This window comes from Globicephala melas, chromosome 1 (assembly GCF_963455315.2).
Source record: "Globicephala melas chromosome 1, mGloMel1.2, whole genome shotgun sequence".
Taxonomy (NCBI): domain Eukaryota; kingdom Metazoa; phylum Chordata; class Mammalia; order Artiodactyla; family Delphinidae; genus Globicephala; species Globicephala melas.
The window spans coordinates 154,675,577-154,694,971 of NC_083314.1; the positions used below are offsets into that span (position 1 = coordinate 154,675,577).

The 19,395-nt window shown below is 37.2% G+C and overlaps 1 protein-coding gene across 15 annotated transcripts in view; it reads left to right on the forward strand.

Moving 5' to 3' along the window:
- Positions 1-19,395, forward strand: part of SCMH1 (Scm polycomb group protein homolog 1) — a 191,909-nt gene that overhangs the window by 2,528 nt on the left and 169,986 nt on the right. For 2 of the 15 annotated variants that reach the window (XM_060307016.2, XM_060306998.2), the window contains exon 2: positions 13,318-13,411. The exons of the other annotated variants lie outside the window; for them this stretch is intronic. The gene's annotated coding sequence lies outside the window, so the exon portion shown is untranslated. The remainder of the gene's footprint in view (positions 1-13,317; positions 13,412-19,395) is intronic. 15 annotated transcript variants of the gene reach the window in all.

Below are 19,395 nucleotides of genomic sequence, written 5' to 3' on the forward strand. Positions count from 1 at the left end.
TTGTGAGGCCAGAAATACAGTCCGAGGCCATGTCATGGTAGACCCTGTATGCATAAGTATCTTGAAATGAATTCAATAGGTGACTTTTTTTTATCACTGAAAGGTTTTTATAGATATGCTTAAATAACATTTTTTAAATGTGGTTATAGGGATGAGGAGAGAGGGATGAAGTTGAGAGAATCTGTGAGGCTTTATGATTGATTGCGTGTGTAGATCAGAGGGTGAGGAGTCCAGGGTGATGCTCATGTTTTTGGTTTGGGTGACTAGGGGGATGATGGTGACATTAACTGAGACAGGAAACACTGGATAATGATTTCAGTTTGGGACTTAGAGGTTCTGTGATTTCTTGAGTTAGGTCAATGAGCAAATGTAGAAGTAAGATAGAAAAAAAAGGTTGTGGTCAGAAAGTGGAATATTAGAGTTAAATTGTCTGATGTGGAGCTCTTCTAGGTGACAGCTAGGTCTCTGTGTGTGAGTTGCTGAAGTACAGCAGAGGTGAAGGTCGGGTGAAGCTGAGTATGACAAGGAGCTGCGAGGCTATTGTATTGAACGAGTCTTCTGCATGGATAGTGAAATGATTTAGGATGCTAGGATGCAGGGAAGAGAGGGATTGTGACCCAGGTGCAGTGAATATAGGGGATTAATCGGGAGGGTGGTAGATGACAGATGAGGAGGAGGGGTAAGGAGTGATACAGCCAGGTGGTGGAAACCTCAGAGGAGGAGGAATTTTTAAACACAAGAATGGAGAAGTAATGGTTTTTGACTTTTCCTTCCTAGAAGCAGGATTCTGATCTCTTCATCTTTATTCAGGTCTCATATTAGTCATTCTGTTGGCCCTGAAGAATCTATTCTAACTCTTGGAAAGTAGGAGGGCAGATATCCTATATCAAATCCTTTCTGCTGATACTTAATGATGAAGTCCATGGAGGTTTTTTTTCCCTGATGGTCAGTGGATAGATAGGAAACAATCAGTAGTGAGGATATACTCATGGTTTCTGGGAAGAGTATAGTGGCAAGAGCCTAGGCTTTGGGTTAGAAAGATGGATTCAAATCTAGGCTATGTCACTTGCTAGCCTTAGGACTGTAAGCAAATTGTTTAACCTCTGTAACTTTCAGTGTCCTTATGTGTAAAAAATAGAATTCTACTTCATGGGGTGTCACAGAGGTTACATGAAATAATGTGTGTGTGTGTGTGTGTGTGTGTGTGTGTGTGTGTATACACACTAGAGAAGCAATTGGCACTTCAGAGATGCAAAGTAAATGTTAATTCTCTTCCAACTACCTTTAAGGGACTTAAGCTCTGATGGCAGAAATGAAATTTTTTCATGCTTACCTAAATTGTAAGGCAATAAGTACTCTAAGGGAGGTAAAGCAAAGTGATATAGGAGTTCAGAGGATGGAGCCATCATTTCTCAACAGTTGGAACAAGGTTAGGCTTTACACTCAAGATGAATTTTATTTGAGCCTTGGAGAACAAATTTAAATAGATTAAATAATTTAGGTGGAGCTCCAAAATGGGGAAATTATAGGATATGTTTTTAAAAATTGATAGTTGCCAGAGGTCAAGTATTGTATTTGTGTAAGTCAGTAAGCCCACTAGAGAGGTGGGCTGGGGCCATAGTATTAAAGACCTGAAACTTTGGAGTTTGGACTTGATTCTAGATATACGAGGGAGCCATAGATTGTACATCCTCCCTTTCTACCTCAGTTGACAGTTTCCTATCTGTAAAATCTATAGGCATTAATTTAGACACTTTGGATTTGTGTTTGAAATAAACCAAGTAAATTCACATTTGAAAATAAGTTCCTATGTAGACCAGCTTTCAGTTAAAAAAATAACTACTAGGATTTATTTTGTAGCTGTAGCTTAATCTTTTGCAATAACCTTGTTTGGTAGATAGGCTTAGTGGAGTTAAAAAAACATACAAGATCTCACTGGTAGAAAGTGACTAAAGATGTTCTCATTTCAAATTCTTTCTTATACTGCCATACTGATTTAGATTTGAAAAATAAGCCTGGGTCCTCAGTGTCACTGAATATTAATAATACAACCCAGGGCTGGTCACTTTGCTTCTGTGATCCTCAGTTCCCTCATTTATAAAATGAGGAAAGGTGTGGGTGTAGGGCTTAACACTTTACATAATGTGAATAAGTACATACTAGATACTCAGATGTTGCCCCCACCCCCTGCAATCTGTAAATGAGGAAATTTAACCAAACCATTGTCAAGGCCTTAGTGCTAACTCCCTAGCTATCAGGGAACTGCTAGAACTAATTATTTTGATAACCTTTGGCCATATAAACCCAGCAAGTCTTATCCTCTGTTACCTTTGTCCCAGCTCCTCCAATCATATGTCTTTCTTCTGTACTGTTATTCCTGTGCTGACTTGACTTCCTCTTCCTCTCTCCCAATCCTGCTATTTTGCTCCCTTTCAAACCTTTCCACTTGTTCTCTGAAACTCCTGTTTTCTACACTGTTAACCATTTTATGGGATGTTTTAATGTGTGTTCTGGCCTTAAATGGAAGCCAGGAGAGTAAGATCGCTTAATCTAGCCCTTCTGAACGGGTGCAGCTCATTCTCCCAGACCACTCCTTGCAAAAGGAGAGAGATAATGATGACTGTAATTTTTTATGCACCACTATTTCATACATTTCCAGACCGCTGCTTCTCTGCCTTCTTAAAATCCCTGTGCTCTCTGGCACAAGGGCTATACCACTCTTGTCTTCTTATATAATAGATCTTCTCTATCATTTAGGACTTAGCACACACAGTCTTCCTTTCCATCTCAATTTTTGGCCTTACCCTGAGTGGCTTCAGTACTCACATGGATGATCGTTTCTTCAACACATTGACCTCTTCAACTGAAGTGATCATCATTTTAGCTAATCAGCTCCCCTAGTCACACCATGAGCTTTGTTCTCATGCAAAGATGGCCCACCTCTGAAATTATGAATGAAGACATGCAGATTTGTTCAAAATTTCTTCTTCTGCCTGACCTTTGAGGATCTACTAGATCTTTTCTTTGACCCCACCAAGGCCTGTCTTCACTTCCTTCCCTATCCAGCTTAATTTTCTTAGTCTCTTGCTATTTCATTCACTCTCTTATCATTATCTTTTATTCCCTTGCTCTTTTGTCCTTCTGTCCCTGTCTGGGCAAAATCCCGAACTAATCTCTCTCTCCTTGCCTGTACTAGCTCTACTGAGCCCTGCTGGAAAAAACATCACAGTTATACAGATTGCTGCCATTGGGGAGATGGGAAGATGAAGAAGGATAGGTGATTACAATTGCATGTTATTGAAGTATGTCACACATTTTTCTACTTAATTTGAAACATACAATAACCCTGTTAGAGAGGATGCCAGATCATTATAAACTCTATTTACTGATAAGGAACTGAGGTGTAGGTGGATTAAATGATGTGCCCAATGCCAAATAGCTAGTAAATGTCAGAATGACAACTCAAAACCAGGTCTTCTTACTACAGATTCTGTGTTTTGTCCAGAATGACTCATTGCTTTCTATGACTTCCTTTTTAAGACTCTGGGCTGTCTGAACCTCCTGCTGGTTCTGTTGTAAGTTGTAATATATTAATTTCCTTCCATTTTAAATTATATAAAGGCTGATCCATTATTTTCCCCTCTGATTTACTATAATTGTTACCATTGTTAGCTTTTAATATTGAAGCATATACATATTGTATATTCATTTTAATCACTATGTCTATTGCTCATTGATGTATTATGGGCACATTTCTAAGTGTTTTCTTATTTAGTAGAATTGCTTTACACTCACTTTTGTAGACTTTCCTCTGGGGCATTCAAACATGGTGGAACTAGAGGCTGTTTTAGTCATTATGTTCTGCAAAGTATAATAGAAAACATGAGAGCCAGCATACTTGTTCTTGGAGATATTTAAGAAGAGAGCAGACAACTGTTTGTCTTAGGTGATTTAAAATTTTGGACTTCCAGTCCTGATTTTTTGGTGCTCTGTCTTATCTCCAGTTATCTCAAGGGACTGCCGGAAAGTCTCCAAGCTAAATTAAATTTATTTCTTTAAATATAAAAGTTTATAAAACCTAATAGGCGGGCTTCCCTGGTGGCGCAGTGGTTGAGAGTCCACCTAACAATGCGGGGGACGCGAGTTTGTGCCCCGGTCCGGGGGGATCCCGCGTGCCATGGAGCGGCTGGGCCCGTGGGCCGTGGCCGCAGGGCCTGCATGTCTGGGGCCTATGCTCCGCGGCGGGAGGGGCCGCAGCAGTGAGAGGCCCACGTACCGCAAAAAAAAAAAAAAAAAAAAAAACCTAATAGGCATAGAGGGTCACAATTCCAAAATAAGAGCTTAAAACATTGTCTAATTTCTTTATGTGTGTTTTTTCAGTTTTTCATTTATTCATTCAACAAATATTTATTAATGTCTGCTAACTGACAGACACTGTGCTGTGTACAGTGACAAAGATGGAATTCACCTGTGAAGCCATCTGGTCCTGGACTTTTGTTTTTTGGGAGTTTTTAAATCACAGATTAAATTTCAATGCTTGTAACTGGTCTGTTCATATTTTCTATTTCTTACTGGTTCAGTCTTGGGAGATTGTATCTTTCTAAGAATTTGTCCATTTCTTCTAGGTTGTCCATTTTATTGACATAGTTTCCTGTAGTAGTCTCTTATGGTCCTTTGTATTTCAGTGGTGTCATTTGTAACTTCTCCTTTTTCATTCCTAATTTTATTGTTTGGGCCCTCTCCCTGTTTTTCTTGATGAGTCTGGCTAAAGGTTTATCAATTTTGTTTATCATTTCAAAGAACCAGCTTTTTGTTTCATTGATCTTTTCTTTTGTTTTCTTCATCTCTATTTCATCTATTTCTGCTCTGATTTTTATGACTTCTTTCCTTCTACTAACTTTGGGTTTTGTTCTTCTTTCTCTAGTTGCTTTAGGTGTAAGTTTAGGTTCTTTATTTGAGATTTTCCTATTTCCTGAGGTAAGCTTGTATCACTCTAAACTTCCCTGTTAGAACTGCTTTGGCCATGTCCCATAGGCTTTGGATTGTCGTGTTTTCATTTTCATGTGTCTCTAGGTATTTTTTGATTTCTTCTTTGGTTTCTTCAGTGATCCATTGGTTGTTTAGTAGCATATTGTTTAGCCTCCACATGTTTGTGTTTTTTGCATTTTTTTTCTTGTAGTTGATTTCTAATCTCATAGAGCTGTAGTTGTAAAAGATGCTTGATATGATTTCAGTTTTCTTAAATTTACGGAGACTTCCTTTGTGGCCCAGCATGTGATCTATTCTGGAGAATGTTCCATGTGCACTTGAAAAGAATCTGTATTCTGCTGCTTTTGGATGGAATGCTCTATAAATATCCATTAAGTCCATCTGGTCTAATGTGTCATTTAAGTCCTGTGTTTCCTTATTGATTTTCTGTCTGGATGATCTGTCCATTGATGTAAGTGTAGTGTTAAAGTCCCCCACTGTTATTGTATTACTGTCAACTTTCCTTTTATGTCTGTTAACATTTGCTTATATAGTATATTGAGGTGCTCCTGTGTTGGGTGCATATATGTTTACAATTGTTATATCTTCTTCTTGGATTGATCTGTTGATCATTATGTAGTGTTCTTCTTTGTCTCTTGTAGCAGTCTTTATATTAAAGTCTATTTGTCTGATATGAGTATTGCTACTCCAGCTTTCTTTTGATTTCCATTTACATGGAATATCTTTTTCCACCCCCTCACTTTGAGCCTGTTATGTGTCCCTAGGTCTGAAGTGGTTCTCTTGTAGACAGCATATATATGGGTCTTGTTTTTGTATCCATTTGGCCAGTCTATGTCTTTTGGTTGGAACATTTAATCTGTTTACATTTAAGGTAGTTATAGATGTGTATGTTCTTATTGCCATTTTCTTAATTGTTTCAGTTTGTTTTTTTAGGTTTTTTTTCTTCCTTTCCTCTTTTGTTCTCTTCTCTTGTGATTTGATGACTATCTTTAGCGTTGTGTTTGGATTCCTTTCTTTTTTGTGTGTATATCTATTACAGATTTTTCATTTGTGGTTACCATGAGGTTTTAATATAGCAGTCTATATGTATACATGATTGTTTTAAGTTGCTGATCTCTTAATTTCAAATGCATTTCAAATATCCTGCATTTTTACTCCCCTCCTGTCACAATTACTGGTTTTGATATCATATTTGTGTGTGGACGACTTCCTACCTATCCTGTATGTTTACCTTTGCCGGTGAGCTTTCCCATTTTCATAATTTTATTGTTTCTAGTTGTGGCCTTTTCTGCTTAGAGAAGTTCCTTTAGTATTTGTTGTAATGCTGGTTTGGTGGTGCTGAAATTTTTTAGTTTTTATTTGTCTGTAAAGCTTCTGATTTCTCTGTCAAATCTGAATGAGAGCCTTGCTGAGTAGAGTCCTCTTGGTTGTAGGTTTTTCCCTTTCATCACTTTAAATACACTGTGCCACTCCCTTCTGAACCACAGAGTTTCTGCTGAAAAATTAGCTGATAATCTTATGAGGATTGCCTTGTATGTTATTTGTTGCTTTTCTCTTGTTGGTTTTAGTATTTTCTCCTTGTCTTTAATTTTTGCTATTTGATTACTATGTGTCTCAGAGTGTTCCTCCTTGGGTTAATTCTGTATGGGACTCTGTGCTTCCTGGACTTGGGTGACTGTTTCCTTTCCCATGTTAGGGAAGTTTTCAGCTGTTATCACTTCAAATATTTTATCAGGCCTTTTCTTTCCCTTTTCTCCTCCTGGGACTCCTATAATGCTGGTGCAAATGTTGGTGCATTTGACGTTGTCCCAGAGGTCTCTTAAACTGTCCTCATTTCTTCATTCTTTTTTCTTTATTCTGTTCCATGGTAGTGATTTCCACCACTCTGTCTTCCAGCTCTGTACAGTGACCAAGGTGAATGCCATAATTTTAAAAATGCACAGATAGGCCACAGAGTTAAAGAATATATTTATGGTACATATAACAGCTAAATATTACTGTCTGTATTAACTAGGGATTCCTACAAATAGGTTAGAAAAAGACAAATCAATAGAAGAATGACAAGGTATAAAAGAGGCAACCTAAAAGTTTATTCGCCATTCACTGGTAAATAGTTCCTGTAGGAAAATTAAAGTTCTAATGAGATGTCATTTCATACCTATTAGATTGGCAAAAATTAAGAAGTCTGATAATACCAAATAATGGTGGGAATGTAGAGTTAAGGGAGCTCTTGGACACTGTTGATGGAAATAGAAATTGCACAACCATAGTGAAGAAAAATTTAGCAATATCTGTTAAAACTAAAACACACATAACCTACAATCCAGCAATTCCACTCCTAGGCAGATACCATTTAGAAACTCTCCTATGCATGTATAAATAGTTATGCAACATTTTTATAGCAGAAAGTTCAAACTAGTCCAAATGTCTATTTATAAAAGAAAGAAAATATTGTAGTATATTTACCTAATGGAATCCCGTACAATAATGAAAATGAATGAACTAGATCTATATAGTAACTTGGGTGAATCTCACAAGTAAAAAGTTAAGTAAATAAAGCAGATGGCAGAACACATTTATATTGTATAAAGCCCAACATTCATGTATTATTTAGGGAAGCATACTTACATAGTAAATGTTTAAATAAATGCATGGTAATGATAAATATCAAAGTAAGGATAGTGGGGATCTCTGAAGGGTAAGGTGGGGAGAGAAGACCAGTAATACTGCTGGGAAGAGCATGCAGGAGCCTTAACTTGTATTGGTAAATATTTTTTCAACTAGGCTGTAGATATATGGGTGTCCATTCATTATTCTTTATATATCTGAAACATTGTATTATATATGTATTTTTAAAGAATAATAGCATGTAGTTTTTGTTATGAGTTTAATGCAGGGAGGGAAGGAGCAGCAGAAATATAAAGAGATGTTATTAGGATGAATCATGTAACTGTTTTCTACAGGTCTGAAATGGTCTAAAATAGGCAACTTCAAATGGCTCAACATCATTCAATCTAATGTAACATGGGCTCTCATTGAAACATATTCAAAGTAATATGGGAACACAAGGGCAGGAACAATTGACTACCAAGGCAGAAGGAGAGAGATGGTCTTTGGAAAAGCTTCAGAGAGAGAGAGAGAGAGAGAATGACATTTAAACTGGATCTTAAAGGTTAGGAAGGAATTCACTAGATAGAATGAAGAGAAGAAGGCCTTCCAGGTAGACAGAAGTAAAGACCCCTTTGCATGGATGGAATCCCCCAGGTGGAATATGTGGAGGTCACAGAAATGTAGCAGAGGAAGAGACTAAGGAGGAGAACAAAAACAGCAAATATCTGTATAGCATTTACTATGCATTTTATATACCTGTAAACTCATGTAATCCTCCCAGATGGGGAAACAGGCACATAACAGTTAAGTAACCTGTCCAAGGTCACAGGACTAGCAGATGGTGGAACCAGGATTTGAACTCCAGCGACCTAGGTCCAGAGTCTCTGCTCTTGGCCAGTAAGCTATTCTCTGAATCACTACATTATAAGCAAAATCAGGAGAAACCAGTGTTTTGAATGCCAAAGGAACAGCGGTAAGTTTCAAAAAGAAAGGAATAGTCAGCAGTGTGCAAGGCCCTATGGAGGTAAAGTAGGAATACTACAAAGAGACCATTGGATTAAAAAAAAAAATCATTGTGCTCTCAGTTACAGTAAGGGATACCAAGATAATAGAGATGTGGGTATCTCAGAATAGTAGTGATTCAGTCCACCAGTTCTGTGGACGAATGATTATAATTCCATTTAATAATGAAGAAGATGGAGTCAGGGAGACTATTTGGAATAGATCCTCTTTCTATTTAAGTATTTGATATATCAACACAGTTGAAAGGATTTTCATCCTCTGCTGTCTATATCATAGTTTCTCTAAAACTAGGATTAATACTGAAAATTTTGTTTATTCTTCTGTATCTTCTGGTTTTAATAAAGATAGAACTTAAGCTATGTTGATTAGTGGATTTTCAGAATTAGGTGATATTCTAAAGATCAGTAGTTCAATTTACAATATTTCATACACGAAAAGGTGAAAGAGACCTTATAAGTACCATGGTATGTGGAAAGAATTAAGGCTTGGTGGTTAGGAGTCCCCATTCAAGTCCTAGTCTGCCACTCACAGGCTTTATGATTTAGGCAAGGGGGTGACAGTAGGTGATCTCTAAGATTTCTTGCAACTCTCAAGCTCTGTGACTATTAGGTCAACTATTCAGTGAAGAAAATGATGCCTAAAGGAGGGACATGGTTTGTCCAGGGTCATGAAAACTGGAATTGATTCTCTTGACACTGGGTCCAAGAAATCTGATGGAAGAATCATCGAACATTTGAGTGGCTGCTGTATATCAGGCAGGTGTTAACTACCTAAAAACATACTTGCACATGAATCGTTTCACAGTTTATTCATCCAGTGTAAAAGTAACAACCATCATCATCTGTGTTTGTTTGTTTATGTATATCCTGCCTTATTCCAGAATGTGTTTAAAGCATACCTATTCTGTGTAACAAACCATACTTAGAAAGGGATTAAACTTAAGTGTCTGTCAGACACACTGCAAAATGCAAACATGTGTTGATCTCACCCACCCTCATATAAATATTATTAGCTCCATTGTATATGTAAAGTAACTGAGACTCAAAGATATCTGGCCAACATTATACAATTTATTAGTGATAGGACTCGGTTTCAAACCCAGGCCATCCTGACTTTAGCCCTAATGCATCTTTCCATTTTACCACGTATACTTCCCACAGGCAGTGTTATATATCTCTGAGGCTTCATCAGTACAAGAGGCAAGGTTTACCTGTAAGAATTAACTTGTTTTTTAGCTGAATATATCCTGTTCCACCACAATAGGTAAACTAGAAGGATCCCTGAATAGAAGAATGAAACACTTTAGTGAATCAGTCATTCTTATTTTTAGTTTGAGCAAACTTATGAACAATTTCCTTGTTAGGGTTAGTGCTCATATTTTAATAAATTGCAGGGACTTCCCTGGCGGTCCAGTGGTTAAGAATCCGCCTTCCAATGCAGGGGACGCGGGTTCAATTCCTGATCAGGGAACTAAGATCCCACATTCCGTGGGACAACTAAGCCTGTGCACCACAACTGCTGAGCCCACATGCCGCAAATTACAGAGCCCACACACTCTGGAGCCCATGCACCGCAACTAGAGAGAATCCCATGCACCACAACGAAAGATCGCACATGCTGCAATGAAGATCCCACGTGCTGCAACCAAGACCCGATGCAGCCCCAAAAATTAAATAAATAAATAGCAAAGTTTCTGTACCCCCTCAACCCTTGGTGTATATCCACTGCCTCCTTAACCAACAGATATTTGCCAGCTATGTACTAAGGATACAAAGATGAGAATAAGATAAGATTCCTTCCCTCAGTGAGCTTACTATCCAGGTGATAGTTGGGATAAAAAGTTATTATAACTTTACCTCTGTGGTCTTCCTCCCCAAAACCTATAATTCTAGTCTAATCATGAGAAAAACATTAGACAAATCCCAATTGAGGGACATTCTGAAAAATACCTGAACAGTATTCCTCAAAACTATCAAGGTCATCAGGCAAGGAAAGTCAACCAAAAAGAGCCTAAGAAGACATGACTACGAAATGTAATGTGTTATCCTTGGAAGGGTAATGGGATCCTGAAACAGAAAAAGGATATTAAGTGGAAACTAAGAAAGTCTAAATGAAGTGTGGACTTCAATTAATATTGTATCAGTATTGGTTCATTAATTATAACGAATGTACCATGCTAATGTAAGATGCTAATAATAGGGGAAACTGTGCAGAGTATACGGGAACTCTGAACTATCTTTGCAGGCTTCCTGTAAATCTAAAATTGTTCTAAAATAAAAGCTTATTTTTTTAAGTAATAATAAAGTTAAAATAATTTTATATGCTATTTCTTTGGAATTTAATTAAAACACATTTCTTCATAAAATGTTCCCAGTTTGGTTGACTCATTTGATGGGACCAACAAGTTGCAGTCTATTGATTGATGCATGTGCTACATGCATATGCTAGGTGTGTGCCATATAAATTTTTTCTATCTCAGTGTCTTATACATACAGATGACAGAAATATGCCAAGTGCTAGTCAACAGAAAGGACTCACACAAATGTAAGAAAAATTCTTACTACATAATATTGCTTGTTAATTGAAAGCACAGAACACTTATTTGGAGGGATTGTGGCTAAGTACCTACCACGCTGGCTTGTAAGCAAAAATGATTCAGTTCACATAGGAATGTTATTTTATTTGATCTGTTTGTGTGACACTATAAAAAGGTGCTAATACCTATTATCACTGTATATGAGTGTGAGTTGGATAGTTATTTTTTCTAAAAATGCTTTATAAGATTAGTGTGATTCTTGGAGTGAGATCAATTTAAAAGTCCTGGAATTAGTTTTAAGAAAAAACTTCTTGAGAAATCGCTTAATCAGAGTTTACAGTTCTTTTACTAAGTGTATCTTCCTCCTCAGTTATAGTTGTGCCTACATGTAAAGGAAACCACTCACAGAAATTTATCTTCAAAGGATATATTCTGTAAATAATTATTTAATGAATTTAGATGTCCTGTCTCTATAGAAAGCTTAGAAAATAATACTAACAGATAACCAGTAGAGCTAGCAATTCTCTTGCTTCTTTATTGATCCAGAACTTACTCTCCAGACTCCCCAACTCTTAACGCTCTTATTTCCACGACACCTCCACTTAATTAATGCAACTTTACTTAATGAATAAGCAAGGATTGCTTGTTTTGGCTGAATTCTGTTAACTACCTTAACAATAAATAGATTTTTTTATGCTGACCTTGACAGTTAGGTGTCAAAGTTGCCTTCTTGAGAACAGCTAGTTGAATTTGGTAAAAAGTAATGTTTTTATTGACTTCTTTATTCTTTTAATATGTTAAGTTCCCTAATGATGGCATTTAAATTAATCATCTGAAAGAGAAATGTCAGTTCAGGCAATCAACTAATTTGTTTCTGATTATTAGTTATTAGTGAAAACCTATATTTAGGTGCTTAATACAGTAAATGTTTAAATAATAAGTGCTTAATACATATTAGTTATATCCAAATTTGAATTAATGGACTGTATTCATTATACCTAATTTTTTCTTTGCGTGCTCCTATACCTTATATTGAGAAGGAACTGTATTTTGCACTGAACACGTTTTGGAAATAGCTTTGTTGTCTGATGGATAGGGGTTTAAATCCCATGTCTGCCACCTCTAATCTACCGAAAAGATCCTTAGATCATTCTGTTGATCGGACAGGTTCAGCAGTGCCCGATGTATTTGTAGGTCTTGTCTTTTCTACAGATTAAAGAACACAAGATTCTGGAAGGCAAGGCAACACCTTAAACTTTTAGTGCCCCCAGTATACCATGGTGGATTCTGGTACAGTGGTGGGCTCATAGTATGTTCTAAATAAATATTGTTATAATAGCCTTCTTCTGTGTTACTGGGAAATAACAACTATTGTTTGATACAGTGTAGGAGGAGACAACTAGACTTTTGTTGAGTGTTAAACTTTAGTCTAAGCTAGTATTTCCCCAATTTACCTGATCATCTGGAACACTTATTAAGAAATAACAGATACCCTGACCTGGAGATCGTTTCTGTAGATTTGGGGTAGTGCCCTGGTGATCCTTTTGAAAAAAGCAGTGCATTTTAAAATATTGGTAGTGTATTAACACTTTTTGATTGTAAAGGGCAGAAATCCAACATAAATGGATTACAGACAAAGGGGGAAAAAAGGAATTTATTGCCTCACTTATTTTGAAACAGGGCCTAGGGAAGGAAGGTATTAATCTGATCCTTGCTTCTGGATTGTATCCTAGCTTTATCAGGCAAGGAATGCATAACAGAGGTGCTTGGGGGGACCCTAGGGGATTCAAGGGAACTCTCTTATTTTTTCATAGCTGTAGGTCCTACCTTTCTGCCTTTGTTTGTACCATTTTTATTTTAGCCCCGGGTAGTTTCCGAACTCAGCAAGGCTCGTGTGCAGGCTCTAGGCAGAAGGAATCTTTTTCTTTTTTTTTTTTTTTTAACAAAAGTGATATTTTCTTCCAAATACTTTCAGATTGACCAGTTTAACTCAAGACTGATACTCTCCATTATGCACTGGTATGATCTGACAGGTTATAAATATTTTTAATATCTCCCCTATTTCATATTAAGCAGTTTGTTTTTTATAGGAACTGATTGAAGTCTGTCTGCATAGCCAATACATCCTGTGTTTTCCCTACCACATCTTGTTTTTGCAGTGTGCCTCGGTAGTGGTGAGTCCTGGTAGAAGACCACAGTTTGATAAGCCGTCTCCTACTGCATAAGGATGGCCAACCTCAGCATGAGACAGAGGTCTGCACTGTGCTGTTCCCAACCTTGATCCAGTCAATTCTACATCTTAAGGACTCATTTATACCACCCCTCTTCCACGTACCAATTTCTGTCTCATAAGCGTCTTTGGATAGAAGCAATAGAAGCCGACTCTGGTTAACATAACATAAAATTTACAGTTTTAACCATGTTTAAGTGTACAATTTAGTGGCATTATGTACATTCACATTGTTGTGCAACCATCGGCACCATCCATCTCCACAACCTCTTTTCATCTTGCTAAACTGAAACCCTGTACCCATTAAACAGTAACTCCCCATTCCTCCCTCTCTTCAGCCCCTGCCCCACCGTTCTTTCTGTCTCTGATTTTGACTACTCCAAGTTTCTCAAATGAGTGGAATCACACAGTATTTTTCCTTTTGTGACTGGTTTATTTCACTGAGCATAACGTCCTCAAGATTCATCTGTGTTGTTGCTTATAGAACTTTTAATGAACTAGCCCATCTACCTTTTTGACCTCTTGTCACTTTTCTCCTTGCTTTCTGTGCATCAGTCATACTTGCTTTTTTTCTGTTTTGTGGGCTATTCATGCCCCATCCCCCTTACATGCCTGTTCTCTCTGCCTAGAATGTTCTTTCCCCTTCTTTGCCTGGTTACTTTCTGCTCATTCTTTGGATTTCAACTAAGACATAACTTCTTCAGGGAATCCTTCCTTTATCTCCCAGAATCTATTTAATCTCTATGTTACATGATTTCATAATACTATGTTACTTTCCTTTGTAGTACTTATAATAGTTTTAAATGAAGCATCTATTTATGTTTTTTTGGCTGAGTAATGTCTGTCATGATGTTCATGACATTGAACACCCACAAACTGCTTAATCACCCACCATCAACACCATGTCCTATGTTCAACATTGTATCCCTGGCACCAAGTATGTAGTAGGTGTTTCAGTAAATAATGTTACATATATAATAATATTAAAATTTGTTGACTTAATGAATTTAGCTCTGGAGATTGATGGCTTAAGGTCTTTCTATAAAAATCTACTACTTATGCGAGCCTTACTTGACTTGAAGAAATGTCCCTTTTCTATGAACTTGAAAATCCTTATTCATTGTTTGCCAGATGCTTAACATTTACACAAGTAATCCTTATATCATCTTAAATCTTCTATTTTTTCATATTATTTATCCTTTGTATTTGCCAATTTGTCTTCCCCTTTTAAACAGCCACTAGTTATTTTTTTGACTTTCTAAATTACAAATCTGGTCTGTTATGAAACCTTTAGGGCAGTGCTTCTTAAACTATGCATGTTGAAGGGGGAGTATTTTTCATTCATTTTAGACTAATAATCTTATAAATGTAATAAAAATGAATTGTTAGAAACCTGAAATTTAAAAAAAATCTAAGTATAAACCACAACATTTTATTAGGTTTAACAATATAAAGCTATTCTTTTAAATTATAATACAGAGTTTCTAAGTGATTACTCTCAATTTCTGTACTTATTGCAAGCTGGTAAACCATTTGCTGATGAGAACTGTACATAGAGTACTAAACTGCTTTAGATCTCTATGAAGGAACACCAGGGAGGGGGTCTCAAGGTGAGGCAGAATGTATAAACTCTGCTTCCTTACTGTCCTACCACATAAGCTCTGTAATTATTATTGTTATGTTTTGCATAAAAATGTGTTTGAAGATAGTTCTTTTTTTTTTTTTTTTGGCTGCGTTGGGTCTTCGTTGCTGCGCACGGGCTTTCTCTAATTGCGATGAGTTGCGGTGCACGGGCTTCTCATTGCGTGGATTCTCTTGTTGCGGAGCATGGGCTCTAGGCACGTGGGCTTCAGTAGTTGTGGCTCGCGGGCTCTAGAGCGCAGGCTCAGTAGTTGTGGTGCACGGGCTTAGTTGCTCCGTGGCATGTGGGATCTTCCCAGACCAGGGCTCGAACCCGTGTCCCCTGCATTGGCAGATGGATTCTTAACCACTGCGCCACCAGGGAAGTCCCTGAAGATAGTTCTTTAAAAAAGGTTTGAAAACCTCTAATCCGCAGAATATGTTCGTTTATCTTTATCTGATTCTAACCTAGTTTTCTGTTTCAGTCACTGCTTCCTGATGTGTATTCCTATGCTTGAATCATTTATCGTTTTCCACAGAACATCACACAAGCCCTTTTACTACTTAGTATTATACTTTTATACTTCCCTCTACTTAATTAGAATTTCCTAAACTTCCTTCTCTGTCTGGAATAAGATGCGTGCCCTAAATTTTGCTTCAAAAATCACCTCCTCTGTGAAGCCTTTTCATTTCATTTAGACAGAATTGGTCTCCGCCTTTAACATACCTTTAATAACTACATATTACATTCTGTTATAATGTATTTGCTTATCTATCTCCATATAGATTAATATTGTTCAAGTCCTAGCCATCCTTATATCCCTAGCCCAGGGACCAGCACATAGTCAATAAATATTGACTGGGTAAATTGGGAAAGTCATCAATATTTGGTGCATATTTCAGACATAGAAGCTTCTTATTTGGTCTTGGACAAGCTGTGTGATTTTCTCTTCACTAGGGGACCTATCCTTGGGTGTTGAGTATGACATATATAATAAAAGTTTGAAATATTGGTCCTAGAAAAATACAAGTAATGATCCTCCTACATTGAAGCTCTGTGTGTATAGGGTATATAGAGAAGGAGGTTAAAACTGGATTAGCCTTGAAATTGGTTTGATTGAAAATTTAGAAATCTGATCCTTTAAATAGCACCCTTGTTTTGTTTTATCTAATTGACTTTGTCTGTTCTTGCAGTTTTATGAGTGACCTATAAGTGACCTCCTATGGTGAGACTGTTTGGCCTATGGAAAAAGTACAAGATTTGGAGTCACATGACCTAGATATTCTAATCCTAGACCTAGTGATTACTAGCTTTGTAAACTTTATCAGTCATTTAAACTCTCTAAATCTTGTTTTCTTCATTTGTAATGAAGGGATACTAATATTAGCCCTTTGCACCTCACAAGATTGTGAGGGCCAAATGAGGTAAGAGTATATGAAAGTATATATGAGAGTATATGAAACCCCAGAAAGTGTACATTGACTGTTTGCTGTTTGACTTCAGAGAAGTTAAATTCTTTGTACCTTAGCTTATTTTCTTATAAAATGGGAGTAATAATACCTGTATCATAGGTTTATTGTGAGAATTAAGTTATTCATAAAAAAATGTCTAGCAGATTGACTTGGGTGTTTGACTAGCAGTCAATTTACATTTTCTTTAGCATACACCCTTTCTCATCCCCCACCCTGAATTAGGATTGGATAATAATAATGGTAAGAAATGACAGCAAGCAGAGATTAATTATTTATTTACTAAATGCTGGTCTATGCTTAATTCTGTGCTAGTTGCTGTGGGGAAAATGGAGATATAATAACAATGCCTTTCATTTCATTTTAGCTATTCAGTATTTATTTAGCACTCACTCACCATGTGCTAGATACAGAGGATAAAGAAATAAACATGAAGAACCCGCCCATCAAGGCTCATAATTTAGCAGACAAATAATATTAGACAAATAAATAAATTGTAATACAGTGTAGGGCTATAATATAAATGTGTACACTCCAAGGAAGAGAGAATGATTATGTATGAGAGTATGAGGAAGGCTTCTAAGAAGAGGTAATATATGAATTAGATTTAAAGGATGCATGGAAGTTTATCAGGTGGACTGAAGCACTGGAGGAGAGGGCATTCCAGATGGAAGGTATCAGCATATGCAATGTTTGGGACTACGTATATAAGTTGAGTGCTACTATGGTATTAAGGTTGAGAAGGGGTGACTAAAGATGAAGTGAATCTGTTCACATTTGAGGTGGCAACCTGGGGTTTAGTGAAAAATTTTGAGGATAGGCAAGTACTAGAAGGAAAAAGAATATTAATAAAGATGAAGTAACTTTGAAAAAAACAAAAGATGAAGTGAGAGGGTAGGCAAGGATTGGATCATCCAAAAGATCTATACACCATCCTTAGGAGTTTAAATGTCACCCTGTAGACAAAGGGAATCTGTGAGAGTTTGGAGTAGACTACAAAGAGGATCTCTTAGACGTTATAGGAAAATCACTTTGATGATACTGTGGATGACCGGACCTGGGATCGTTACAGACTACCTAAATGCTTTCAGATTACACACTCATCTGATTCTTCCAACATGCCTTTGAAAGTTGGCAAAGCAAGAATTAATCCCATTTGACATATGAACCAGTGAGAATTAGAGATGACACTGGAAGTTAGTCAGGGTCAGTACTTATTGAACAAGGACTAAACCTAGGCCTTTTCCCAATCTAGTTTTAGTTTCACTACAATACATTGAAACTCACAATCCCTTCTCCCAAGTGAGATTGAAGACTTGTTGGGGATGTTAAAGGGTAATTTCTTTAAAAGAGTAAAGTCATTTATTCACAATAGCCGAGATATGGAAACAACCTAAGTGTGCATCGATAAAAAAATGTGTATATATACAGTGGAATATTATTCAGTTAAAAAAGAAAGAAATCCTGCCATTTGTGACAACATGGATGAACCTGGAGGGCATTATGCTAGGTGAAATAAGTCAGACAGAGAAAGACAAATACTGCGTGGTGTATTTTAAGAGTATGTGGACTCTTAAAAAAAATTGAAGTCTTAGAAACAGAGAGTAAAATGGTGGTTGCTAGGGGCTGGAGGGTAGAAGAAATGGGGAGAGGTTGGTAAAAGGGTTGGGGGGGAGGTAAAATCACGACTCACACACATACAAAATGAACAAAAATTTTATTTAACTCATTAGTTAATGTAGTGAACAGAAAGAGTACGAAAAATGGTTCAAAAGAGGACTCAAAGTACCACATATTTATAGTCAGGGTATTCTGAAATTAGTTTAAAAACAAATGCAAAAGTGCTCCATATTCACAGAGCAACATCAAGTGAATTCCTTGTACACAGTTTGCATTTCAGTGGACAGGAATTATTTCCATTAATATCAATTTTCAGCAAAGCTATCAGTTTACAACAAACTTGTAAAATTGCCTAGTCAGAGATAGACCAAGTAACACATTTCTGTAGGATCAGAGAATCTGGAAGCCTCCATCCTTCTATTGATAGAACATGCCATTTCAAAACCTTTCACTGGGGCTTTCCTGGTGGCACAGTGGTTAAGAATCCGCCTGCCAATGCAGAGCACACTTCTATCCCTGGTCCAGGAAGAGCCCACATGCAGTGGAGCAGCTAAGCCTGTGTGCCACAACTACTGAGCCTGTGCTCTAGAGCCCGCGAGCCACAACTGCTGAGCCCACATGCCATAACTAATGAAGCCCACACACCTACAGCCCGTGCTCTGCAGCAAGAGAAGACATTGCAATGAGAAGCCTGTGTGCCACAACAAAGAGTAGACCCCACTCGCCACAACTAGAGAAAGCCAGCATGCAGCAACGAAGACCCAACGCAGCCAAAACTAAATAAAATTTTTAAAATTTAAAAAAAAGCCTTTCACTATTTTTCCTTATAGAATTTAAGACTAATTCTCAAAAAATTCAGATTGATAAAAGGCATTATAAAATTTAGGGATAAATTGTGTGATTGGACTAGATTTACTGTAGATCAGGATCTTCTCTAGTTTTCTCTACTAGTTTGTTGTTATGAATAAGTGATTCTTCATCTCAACAGAAATGTCCTTTGGAAAATGGCTGAGTCATAAAGTCCCATTGTACAGCCTTGGTCCCCATTCTCACTTTCTGTTTAGATTACCTGCCCAGTACACTTAAGAGTTTGAATTACCCCTTCCCAGAAATGACAACTCTGCCCCCAAACCCATCAGCCTAGATGTTTGGACCCTAATGCCCATGTTAAAAAAGCCTTCTAGGTGTCAGCTGTCTGGATTTTCTAAGCATTACCTCTGCAGTGTTCCTTGGCATAATGCTGTCTTCCCCATTAGCTCTGTGATGGGTTTTAGAAGAGTCTTTTGCTGTAATATAG